The sequence below is a fragment of the Alligator mississippiensis genome, chromosome 11, assembly GCF_030867095.1.
Source record: "Alligator mississippiensis isolate rAllMis1 chromosome 11, rAllMis1, whole genome shotgun sequence".
In the NCBI taxonomy this organism is placed as follows: Eukaryota; Metazoa; Chordata; order Crocodylia; family Alligatoridae; genus Alligator; species Alligator mississippiensis.
The window spans coordinates 54,264,237-54,273,958 of NC_081834.1; positions in this window are offsets into that span (position 1 = coordinate 54,264,237).

A 9,722-nucleotide genomic window follows, 5' to 3' on the forward strand; every position below is an offset into this window, starting at 1 on the left:
ACCTAATTTGCTCTCTCTCTTTGTTGCAGCTCAGGCACCAGACAGGTTTAGGGCATCCAAAATGTTTGCAAGATATCACTGGCCACCTAGCCCAGTACTCCACACCCTTCCTTATGCACATTCTCTGGCCAAATGGACAGCTACCCATGTCGTACAACATTATAGTATTGGCCAGTTACTTTATTACTCACTACTGCTGGACTCTGGATCAGTGGCCAGAAGCCCAAAATCCAACAAGCTTTGCTGCAAGTTGACTGATTCACCAGCTAGTGCAGCACATATTCTACTGAACCATAGGTTTGCAACTAATTTAGTGCAGCAGGCTGCCATGGGCTGCTACTCCCCTCCTCAGTTTCCAAGCTGCGTGATGCCACCATCACCTCCATTCTTCATGGTACAAGCACCTGATTCCTAACTCTAACACCTGGGGTGCGAGGGCACGGGGCTGAATTTGTTGGTGATGGTAGGCCTCTGCTCCAGGAGAAGAGAGAGCAGAGAGGAGGGCTGTGGAGTTGAGCAGCTGAAGAAATACATCACAGGGTAATGAAGCAGCACACACTGGGCCAAACTGCATGCACCTTATAACCTGTGCTTCTGTTGGCTACAAATGCCCAACTCAGGATCCTTAGTATTCTAGTTTATTAGGCGGATTGAAACACTGTAATCATAAACCTTGAGGCTGTGCCCCACACACACACACATGCACACATGCACACACAGTAGCAGGCTACAGAGTCAGGTATACCTATCCTACAAGCGCTGGAGTCTGTCGTTGAGGCTTCTTTCAGCGTGGTGTTATCCTCCAGAAGGGGGTCGCCGGCTGGTCCTTCTGGCTGGACAGGTCTGGTCGAGTTGGAGATCAAGAGGGCGCCACTGAGGGTCACTTTTCACTGCCTTTTATCTGTCCTTGGCAGACTTTGGTGACTCCCCAGTTTTCAGGTTTGCCCAATCCAGAGGTCATTGACCCTCGTGGGACTTCCCCCCCTCGGTGGCTACTGGACAGTATCTGTCAGCCCCAGGGGTTGTCCGCATGTACGTGCAGGTTTGGGAGTCCGTTGATGAATTTAGAATAGGGCTCTGGGAGAGGTTGATCTGGAGATATTCAGCCCAAAAGTTGGTCCCTGGCGTTGATTAACTCAGGCCAGGGCTTTTAGCCCTTGATCAGTGCCTTTTAGAGATTTCCCGGTTGTTACTGTGGCGGGCCAGTAGGGGGGGCTCCTGCGCTGAGCCGCCCACCTCCCTGCGCCCGCCCGCCCACCTTCCAGGCTCTGAGTGCCTCCCTTGGGGTGCCTCCCGTCCGGCCGACCCCTTCCCTGGAGCACACCCGCTAGCCTGGGGTCCCGCTGCCACCATCCAAGGCTCTGGACTCAATTCTGGCTCTGCGCACCTTGGAGAACACAGGCCTGATCGTCCAATGGGTACTAGACCCAATACCAGCACTTGGGGCACTTCCCAAGTCAGGGGCTTATTAGGAAAGTCTCCCTTAGTCCACAGACCTAAGGGGCCTCCTCGGCATAATTTAGACCCACCCCTCAATAAGTCTCCCACACCGGTCACAAGGAGAACTTTATTGATTACAGGGGGTAGGGCGGAAACAGGGTAAAAAGTAGAACAATATCAGAGGAATATCAGAGGAATCCCATAGAGCAAACCAGCATGGCTGAGGTACCTGTTTAAACACGCATCTGAATTACTGTAAGCTAAATATCTAATCGGATCTCAAGTAGCTTACTCACTCGCATCATCCAGAGGTGGTTGGAGTTTCCTCTGGAGGCAGGTCGCTCTTGGAGCATGCGGTGATGAGGAGAGAGCCAGGTTCAGATTCACCTGGATGACCGCATGGCTAATGGCTGCCTTCTTCCTGGACCGGGCCCTTAAAATCCTCTCTGACCTCAGCAGCCCGGTCCAATCGAAGCTGCCAATACTGGCCAGAAGCCGACCAATCTACCAAGCATCCCTGGCTACCTGGGCCCGTGCGCAGGGCCGGGCCTTTCCCCCCTGCCCAGGTGACCAGAGCATTCAGGCACCAGGCTTTTGTCATGCAGACAAGGAGGGAGATCCCTGCCCTGAGGGATTCAACAGCAGCCTCTCAGGCTGGCAGAGACAGGTCTCTGGAGAGGGGCACAGATGGTGGCATTTCTGTCACAGTTACATTGTGTTCTATTGAGTTCTTCCGTTGGCTGATCTGCAGCTTCCATGTGTTAATTGCTGTGTGCTACCTTGTTACACATTCAATCACTGATTTGCTCGCTCTTTCAGGGGCCAGCCTGATACAGGGAAGGACAGTTTGATTCCTGCCCTTATTAACATTGTTACAATGTATAACTTACGTATGAAACTAAACACATTCAGTTGAAAGATGAAAGGTGAGGAGTATAAAATATAAGCTACAAATGCCATGGCACACAAATAGATAAAAATACCAAACTACAAGGGGAGATACAAAATGCACACATACAAACTTTAAAACACAATTCCTTATCTTAAAGTGAAAGAGAGAGGAAGGAAGAAAAGGTAGAAAAAGAGAAACATATCCAAAGAGGGGAGAGCAAATGCAGGCAAGAGGAAAAGGGGGATTTTGCTACACTACTGCAGGCTGGTCTCAATCATTTTACAGGCCAACATTAACGTACACATTGATCGCAGTGTATGCTGGCTACAAGTGCCACTACAGGGTACCCACCTCTAGAGGCCTATTAGTGCCTATGCCCTCCAGTCTCCCCCATATTCTGTAGTCTCTTCTGCCACGTCTTGAGATCAAAATTAATAATGGAGGCTGCACCCAGGGCAAGACACACTTTCAAAGAGATGGGTCTTGTCTGCTTCAAGGTCATCTCAATGTTTCTCTTGCTGAGCCCTCCCACTAAGGGCTCTCTATTCAGGGCCACCAGATCCTGGCTCAGCTCTGAGCACAGCCCATGACCACAGGTTTCAGCACCCGCAATATCTCTTATGTAGGTAGCTAGGGGCTTTGTACAGAGCTTGCTGAGTCACACAGCACCTCTACTTCTGCCCCTGGGCCATCAGGCTCTGCCTGCACCTGGACCCCATGGCCATCTTGCTTCAGGATCCCCTGCTTGTGAGTTTGCCTGTGGTGTCACCAAAGGGGCAGAAGCAGGAGAGATACAGAGATGAAGCAGAAGGAAGTGAGAGCAGAGGGGGGACTCAGAAGAAAGGACTGGGAAACCAGGGGGAAGGGACCACTACCACGAATCGTATGTACTGGCAAACACACAAAAGGTAATTGAGGATAAGGTTGAATGAGGTGGGTGATGGAGGGGAGAAGGCCTGGACACCCCTGGACAACCATTCCCATTCTGGTAATGGGTAGGGTCTGATGAAAAAAGTCCAGGAAACTGGAAATCCAGTGCTGCACTGCTCTAACCATTACACCCCACTCTCCTCTCACACAAGGGAGATTCCCGGAGTCCAGAGTCTCAGCCGCACCCTCTGGTCCCCAGTTCCTCCCATGCTCAGCTCCTCGCTCTCACTTCCACACAGCTCCACTACGCATTGATTTTAGCCCTGCGCTCAGAACAGGGAAACAGGCTAACGACTTCCCCAGCTCATCTCATAGCCATGTAAGGACAAGAGACACAGCAGAGCAGCTTGACGCCCATGGTGGCAGCAACACAAAGGACAGTGCCTGGTGCCACCATGCCAGTGGTGGTGTGTGGTCAGCCACCACTGTGTCGGTGGCAGTATTTGGTGCCATCAACAAAAGGGGACTCTGGTCACCCACACTGTTTTCCCAACCCCATAGTGTTGAAAAGGAGAGGGTTGGGCAGCTCTCCACGTGCTGCGCGGCCTGGGTTGCTTTTACAAGCACCAGGGCAGGGCTGTGGGCTGGGAAATGAGACCTGGAGCCAGGGGGGAGCCTGTGGTGGGGCAGGACCCATGTGCTCCGCACAGCTCTGTGACCAGATGTGGGAAAGGCCCGTGGGTGTGAGGTCACTTCCCTGGCGCTCCCTCGGGGGGTCCCGCAGTTGCAGGAGTCTCATGCTGTATTTGGGATGCAGCTCCCCCGGGCTCTATGCCTGCTCCCAGCCAAGTGCCCAACCCCACTCAAAGCTACAAATTGCATTCACGCTCTGCTCCACCCTCTCCCTCCTCCTTCCCCCCATTCCCTCCCAACGGCCATTGCCTTTAGACCTGCGGAGAGGGATCGTGAGCTGTGGGTGGGAGCCAAGCACAGACAAAGACACGGGGCTTCAGAGCTGAGCTCGTGTCTCTGCAGGACAGAGAGCAGGTCTGTGAGCCCACATTTAGAAATGGTCTAGGCTGCGACAGGGCACACAGCCTAGCAGGCAGATGAGCCACTCACTCCTGCACTCACTCCCCGTTTGCAGAGCTTTCCAACTCAAGGCTCCTTAGCTCTTTACATATTTCTATCTCCCAATTTTTCTCCTACTTTCTGTCTCTCTCCTCTCCCTCTCTCTATACTCCTCTCCATCCTTTTCTCTCTGTTCCCATTTGTGTCCTCCAACTTCTCATTCTCTCTCCTGTAACCAATTTCTTTTCCTGTTCTTTCTCTCCTACTGTATCCTTCTACTTTTCTTTGTCCCCTTTAGCTCCTTTTCTGGATTCATTTGTCACCTATACAACAGATTAATTTCTCTTTCCTATTGTTTTTGTTCCCATCTACCCACCTTTTTAGTTCTCCCATTCTTTATCTTTCAATTGATATGCCTTTTTCTCTCTCACTGTTTTTTTTCTCCTTTTTTGATTTTATCACTCTCCCTCTCTGCTTTTATAAATATCCATCCATCTCTGTGTTTCTCCTCTGTATTCTCTGACTGGCAGCTATCCAGCCATTGCCCCCTTACAGTTAACGTTGTTTTTCTCCAATCTTCTTCATCTATCCCTCTCTCACATGCACTTTGCCCTGTGCTTGGCTGGCATTTCTAAATCTCCCATCAACAATGTCAGTGGACTCTGAGGAGGCTGATCCAATGAACTCAGTCCTAGGACGCCCGTGCCTGGCAGCAGTGCACTGACACACAGGTATGCATAGTCTCCAGGTCCCTTACTCAAAACCAAGCCTTGGCACTGGGGCTGGGGGACCACACACCTGGGTGATGCTGGTCTGAGGGGCTGTGCTTCTTTCTGACCGAGCCTTCCCCCAAACCACCTACCCACTGGGATGTGAAGAAGCCCTTGTTGCTCTGGACTTGCAGAGCCAGCTTCAAGCAATTCTGCTCCTCAGCAGAATTCATCTCCCTTGCAAGCAGGAGTTCAGAGATCATGGAGCTGGGAGCCGCACGTAAATACAGAACTATTGGGCACTGGCCAGAAAGGAGAGATTGAGGCAATTGGAACCAGCATGAAATGGAGGTGAGTCTGAGCAACAGAGGGAAGGGTTCAACATAGCCTTTTGGGTGAGGGGAAGGAAGAGCAGAATGACTAGTAGGAAAGACTGACTGACTGCCTTGGGCTAATATTGAACAAATTGTGTTCATGACTGTATACCTGACTGATAGACTAAGTAGGAGCTGTGTGGCAGAATCTGAGCAGTATGATCACTAAAGCCCTTTAAAAAGCCCAGCACAGATTGTGTTTTTACTGGAGAGAGTCACAGAAAATTCAGCCAGGCAGCAGTGGCCAAAACCACTCTTGCTTTCTGGCTTGGAAGAGCTGCGTGAGAGTGAGGGTCTTTCTTGGCACTGCTCCACTCTCTCCCCCTGCATGCTCTGGCTTCTTAGAAAGATTTACAAGTAATCCAGGGAGTTCATAAATTAACACCTATAAAAGACGTTGATGGGGAAATTCTGAATTTCAGATTTTCTCCCATTCTTGTCTTCATTTTTTCTTGCTTAATGCCAAATTCAAAAGAACAGAGAAATCATGCAGTAGCTGGACAATCCTCATCTAATCTTTCTGCCTACCTGTGTTCTCACTTCGATTTCTCCTCCCCTCCTCTGCTCCCTTCCTGTGTGTACTTCAAGTGTCTGTCTGGGACTGTAAAACCCTCAGGAGGTCCCTATGCTGTCTTCTAGGAGTTTAGTATATCTGTGAGACTCTTTGTCTCATTTGCTAGTTTGGTATGGTTATGATGTTATAGAAGAGATTGGGGAAAGAGGAATGAGACAGCATGTGAAGATGGAGAAAAGGAAAAGCTGGAACTGAGTAGAATGGGCTGAGCAAGAACGTGACGAGTGCTAGATCACATTCTGGCACAGCGATAGCTGTTGACCACTGAAGGAAATGTAGGGGTCTGAGGGTTATGTTTAGGCAGCCCCTGTTCTTAGCAGAATGAGTCCTCCAATGGCGCAAAGACAAAAGCAAACTTTATTGACATTCCCAAAATATGAATATTGCTAACAAATAAAGAATAGCACCATATATCTAGGTGTAGAGTGATTCATAATTAGGTTAAAGGTCTACCGGGATTCTTTAGAACTAGAAGGATGCAGGTGGACACTGCTTTTACCAATGCAATTCTATAGACGCAATCTCTGCTCCAGGTTCTTTGACCTGCGCACTCCTTGCTTTCCTGGTCAGATCAAGCCTGGCAGGGCCACAGCAGTTTATGGTCTATTCCCATCTCTCAGAAGGTCCCTTAATAACACTACTTGCCCAGGAAGCCTAGCCAGAGAGGTGATGCACTTTCGCGCAGAAATGGAATATACTTCAAGTGCTAGGTTCAGTTGCATTAGCTTCTGCAGCTCCTAACTTCTCATACATACCAGCTGCAGCTCCATTCTCCCTGTTTGACCTCTATAATTTGTAAGGTCCTCATAGTTAATACCCACATGTGCTGGGGTACAACTGTAACAAAAGATTGTGGATAACCCATCACCTCTGTCCATTTTCAATCCAGTTTCCTATAGTCTAACTGGCATCTGACAAATTAGTACCCTCCACCACAAACCTTTACCAATATAGTAACATGACATAAGGCTGTGCTTCTTTTTTGCATTTGCTTTATTTCTAGGTTTGAAAGCCCCCACGGCTCCCCAAAGGCATTCAGGATCCTTTGAAAGCTAAAAAGGAGGCATACACGTGATGGAAGGGAGGGGCCATCACCAAGGAGGATTATACCTCCATTGCTCGAGACTGTAGCGGGGCTGTTAGGAAGGCCAAGGCGGAGATGGAACTGGGACTAGCGGCCCGGATCAAAGATAACAAGAAGTCCTTTTTTAAATACATAGGGAGTAAAAAGAAGGCACCGGGTAATGTGGGACCTCTGCAGGACACGCTAGGCAATCTGGTGGTTGCACCAGATGATAAAGCTGACCTCTTTAACAAATTCTTTACCTCCATATTTCTGAGCAGGGACTGGGACATCCCCCTCTCTGGGATCCCGGATGAACTCAGGAAAGGCATAGCCGGGGCAGGGAACTTCTGGTGGGGCTGGACATCTTCAAATCAGCAGGTCCAGATGATCTCCACCCCAGAGCGCTGAGGGAATGGGCAGAGGTCATTGCAGGACCCTTGGCACAGCTTTACGAGCACTCGTGGTACTCTGGTGAGGTGCCAGAGGATTGGAAAAGGGCCAATGTAGTCCCCATTTTCAAAAAAGGGAGGAAGAAGCCCCAGGAAACTATAGGCTTGTTAGTCTTACCTCAGTCCTGGGGAAGCTCTTTGAGAAAAGTATCCAAAAACACATCTGCAAGGGACCAGCAGGGGAGATTATGCTTAGGGGCAACCAACATGGGCTCATTAGAGGCAGGTCCTGTCAAACCAACCTGGTGGCTTTCTACGAGCAGTTCCCAAAATCCTTGGACGCAGGTGTCACAGTGGACATAGTCTTTCTGGACTGTAGGAAGACTTTTGACACTGTCTCTCACCCCATTCTCATCAAAAAATTAGGCGACTGTGGTGTCGATGCTTACACAGTCAGATGGGTCGCAAATTGGCTGCAGTGCTGCACCCAGAGAAGTGGTGGATGGGTCACTTTTGACCTGGAGGGATGTGGGCAGTGGGGTTCCCTAGGGCTCAGTCCTTGGGCCAGCATTGTTCAACATCTTCATCAGCAACTTGGACGATGGGGTAAAAAGCACCTTGTTTAAGTTCGCAGATGACACTAAGATGTGGGGAGAAGTGGGCGTGTTAGAATGGAGGGACAGGCTGCAACTAGATCTGGACAGGTTACAGGGGCGGGCGGATGAGAACAGGATGGGTTTCAGTACTGACAAGTGCAAGGTACTGCACCAGGGGAGGAAGAACCAGCAGCAGACCTACAGGCTGGGGAACTCCCTTCTCATCAGTGCAGAGGCAGAAAAGGATCTTGGAGTCATTATTGATTCCAAGATAAACATGGGCCAACAATATGAGGATGCAGTCAGTAGGGCCAACCTCACCTTGTCATACATCCACAGATGCATCACGAGCAAGACCAAGGAAGTGATCCTCCCCCTCTGTGCAACACTGGTCAGGCCAGTACTGGAGTACCGTGTCCAGTTCTGGGCACCGCACTTCAGAAGGGATGTGGACAACATGGAGAGGGTCCAGAGGAGGGCCACTCGCATGGTCAGGGGGCAGCAGAGCAGGCCCTATGAGGGGAGGCTATGGGACCTGAACCTGTTCAGTCTCTACAAGAGGAGGCTGAGAGGGGATCTGGTGGCCTTCTATAAACTTACCAAGGGGGACCACCAGGGAACACGACAGACCCTGTCCCCCTGAGCACTACCAGGAGTCACTAGGAATAACGGCCGTAAGTTGACTGAGAGTAGGTTCAGGCTGGACATCAGGAAGCACTACTTCACAGTCAGGGCGGCTAGGATCTGGAACCAACTTCCAAGGGAAGTGGTGCTTGCTCCTACCCTGGGGGTCTTCAAAAGGAGGCTTGATAATCACCTTGCCAGGTTGTTTGACCAAAGCACTCTTTCCTGCCCGTGGCAGGGGGTCAGACTTGATGATCTGCTCAGGTCCCTTCTGACCCGACCAACTATGAAACTATAAATCCAGACTGTTCTACTAGAATGAAAGAACATCTGCTGTAGATCACTGGCTCAAAGGAATCTGGGGTGGTGTTGGTGGCAGGGCACGTGGTTGACAGCCCAGAACTTGCAAACTTTGAGGCCAAAGCGGAGGCGCTCGCTGTGCAGCCCTGTCAGGTTCCAGCTATTCTGTGCATTCCGTTAAGTATCTTGTCATAAGGACACGAAAAAGGTAAGGACTGGATCACCTACAAGGCATATTCTGTATTACTGGGAACTGGTCCTTTGAGTAAAAAGGCTCTCAACTAAGAGCGTGTCCAGGTACTAATCTACCAACAAGCATGTCTAACACCTGGGTTGTCCAGCTTCTTAAGCGGTTGGGGCTCGGTGCCTCCCAACCTGACCTTGGCACCAGTGGCAACATGTAGGAGGTGCACGGGGGTGCACATGCATCCCCTGAGAGCACTGGTGCACCCCCTGACTGGCCACACTTGCTGCTTAGGCAACGGGCGGGGGGCAGGTAGGAATGCCAGTACAAGCGCCATCTGAGGAGTGGAGAGAGATCAGCTGAGGGAGAAGTCCCCCGTCAGTGAGATTGTTCACAGGGGACCTCCCCCGCTACCCGGTCAGTGCATGGTTGCTGGGAGGGGCCTGACTAAGGCAGCGCCAGTTTCCCGTGCTCAGCACCTGGGACTGTCCTTCTGCACCACCTGTCTCCCAGGACGGGGGCAGGAAGCAGAAACCACAGGTCCTACAGGTAGCATGAAGGCCCCAGTTGCTACTGCAGCCAGAAGAAAGGGGGAAGTTGGTTGTTCCTGAGGGCTCAGGGCCTACAAACTA